Source organism: Peromyscus californicus, unplaced genomic scaffold (genome assembly GCF_007827085.1).
Source record: "Peromyscus californicus insignis strain IS unplaced genomic scaffold, ASM782708v3 Scaffold_7__1_contigs__length_154581171, whole genome shotgun sequence".
Taxonomy (NCBI): Eukaryota; Metazoa; Chordata; class Mammalia; order Rodentia; family Cricetidae; genus Peromyscus; species Peromyscus californicus.
The window spans coordinates 139,631,286-139,634,491 of record NW_026294595.1 but is presented as its reverse complement, the minus strand read 5'-3'; positions in this window follow the sequence as shown (position 1 = coordinate 139,634,491).

Here is a 3,206-nt window from a genome sequence, read left to right as displayed (position 1 = left end):
GGGATGAAGGGCGAGGGAGGAGACCAGAGAGCATGGCGGCAGGAGCCACTGGTGGCTGAAATGTTAGCGACTGTACTTAACACTTTCAAGCAACACAGTGACTATCCGAAAAAAGAAGATGGCAGGAGGGGAAGAGGCCGGAAGGGGTGAGAGAGGAAGGCCAGAACGGAAAGAGAGTCTCTTCTTTTTGGAGGGCACTAGGAACTGAGCCCAAGGCCTGGTGTATGTAAGGAAAACCTCACAGCACTGAGCTGCACACCAGAGCCCGGTTTTGTTTCTTCTTCTTGTTTTTTTTCTTTTTCTTTCTTTCTTTTTTTTTTTTTTTCTGAGACAGGGTTTCTCTGTGTAGTTTTGGTGCCTGTCCTGGATCTCGCTCTGTAGACCAAGCTGGCCTCGAACTCACAGAGATTCGACTGTCTCTGCCTCCAGAGTGCTGGGATTAAAGGTGTGTGCCACCACTGCCTGGCTTCTTCTATCTATCTATCTATCTATCTATCTATCTAAATCTATCTATCTATTTAATGTTTTATAAAATCTTTATTGACAAATAATTCACATAGTACACAATTTGCCTGTTTGCACAATTTGGTAGACTTTAAAAGTCCAGCATCCTCATAGGCCCATGACACCACAACCACTTTCTATTTTAGAACATTGCTCTCTTCAATTTCATACACACATATAGTGTATGGTGATTACATTCCACGTTATTTTTTTATTTTTTTTTAAAGATTTATTTATTTATTATGTATAGTGTTCTGCCTGCATGTATGCTGCAGGCCAGAAGAGAGCACCAGATCTCATTATAGGTGGTTGTGAGCCACCATGTGGCTACTGGGAATTGAACTCAGGACCTCTGGAAGAGCAGTCAGTGCTCTTAACCTCTGAGCCATCTCTCCAGCCTCCACGTTATTTTTTTAATGAACATAATATTTGCAATTGTAACCATTTTTAAGTTCACAATTCAGTGTCATGAATTATATTCAAGATATTAATTACACTCATTATATTCATTAATTACACTCATGATATTAATTACATTTGTGGTATCATTGATTACATTTGCAGTATTTATTCAATAACTATATTTATGATATTCAATAATTACATTAATTGTATTGACTTATTACATTCATGCTATTACGTCCTGATACTACTGTCCATTTGTGGGGCTTTTCCATCACACAAAACAGAAACTCAGGACTGGAGAAATGGCTCAGCAGTTAAGAGCACTTACTGCTCTTCCAGAGGACCTGGGGTTCAATTCCCAGCACCCACATGGCAGCTCACAGCTGTCTATAACTCCAAGATCTGACACCCTCACACAGACATACATGCAGGCAAAACACCAATGCACATGAAACAATAAATAAAAAGACCCTTAACAAAAAAAAAAAAACCCAGAAACTCTGTACTTAGGAAATCATTGCTCTATATTCCTTTCTTCTCCATCTTGAGATAACGTCTAATCTTTCTGTCTGTATGAATTTGTATATTCTATATATTTCATGTAATACAATTCTATGGTATTTTTAATTATGTGCATGTGACTACCGTACCTGCCAAGGCCAGAGGTGTCAGATGCCCTGGAGCTGGAGTTTCAGGCTGTGAGCCACTGATGTGGGTGCTGGGAATTGAACTCAGGTCCTCTTTAAGCGCAGTAGGTGCTTAACCTCTGAGCCATCTTTCCAGACCCCAGGTTTGTGTCTTGAGTCAGAATCCAGGAAGACTACTTGCCTCAACTCCAAGCCTTGCAGGCCTGGAATCCTCTGGATGGCCTCCGAACTCTCTGCTCCCTGCTCGGCTCACTCACAGTGGTGCCCTTAATCATACTGGCCTTCATTCCGTGCTGATGGTATGGCATAGGCTATGCCCAGCACTTGCAATAGACCCATTTATATTTACAATAACCTTCAATTAAGGCAGGGATGTAGTTCACTTGGCAGAGTATTGCCTAGCATGCACAAGGCTCTGTGTGTACCATCCCAGCACCACATAGACCAGGAGTGATGGTGTACACCAGAATCCCAGCACTCTGGAGCCGGAGGTAGGAGGATCCAAAGTTTAAGGCCATCTTTAGTTGCATAGAGATTTCCGGGCCAGCCTGGGCTACATGATAACCTGTCTCAAAAACCCCAAACCACTCCTCCTCTCTAACTTAACTCTTGCCATTTTAGGAGGAGCAAACAACCTGAGTGATTAAACAAGGGTCCTAAGACTGATATCCTAGCATGTAAACAAACTCTGGTCCCTCAGACAGAACAGTCTAGGCCTCTTCTTGAGCTAATCTCACCCATCTCGCACTGTTTACGAACAATCCCTGAATTCTCCAGTAACAGTCACAGAATTTGCCTCAACCTCCAGTTTCCTGCCAGAGAGAATTCCTAAGAGAGCCAGCCTCACAGACTATAAGAAGGTAAAGCCAGATCTAGGGTGATTAGCCACTCTGGTTTGTCTGAGAATGAGTGGATCCCCATGCACAGTTCTGAACCCAGGAAGGTACCGGACAAAACAAGACTGCTTGGTCAGCTGAGCGGGCTGAGTGCTCAGTAAGCATTCTCTTTGCCCACCCACAAGGCTATAAAAAGGTAGCCAGCATCTACTCCTCTACCTTCCACGTTGGTGCTTGGAACTATGTGGGCACCGCATGGGGCGCAGGGGCACTGTGAGGAGCAGCCAGCCCCAAGGGCTCACCAAGGAATTCACGGTTCCCCGGAAAGGAACCTCCCTCTGGCGTGATTCTAGTTGTCCCTGTGGTGTCCTCCTGGGCTTCAAATTCTTGTTAGGACTTGCTTCCCCCAAGAGAAGGTCCCAGGGTCCTAAAATTCTCTGATAGATTGGGGTCCCATAACAAAGCCAGCAAGGAGATGGTTATGAGGGAAAGGAAAGGGAAATTAGGCTCGGGCCTTGCCCGGATGCTGAAGAGGGAGTTCCCATAATGATTCTGTGCTGGATGAGGAAACTGAGGCTCCGCAGTGAAGTGAAGGGGTTTGCTGAAGAGCGTGCAGGAAGAGCTGCTTTTGACAGCTGTGGCTTGGCAAGCCGCCTTCGGCACTTTTCTCGCTCTTTTAGGAGCAAGTCCCCCCACTTGTCCGGGCTTGTCACAAGCTCGGTATTGCTCTCTCCACCCTCCCTGCTGCCAGCGTCCCGCCCCGTCCTCTCCCAGCCCCCAAGGAGGAGGGGAGAAGAGCAGCCAGGAGGGGGGT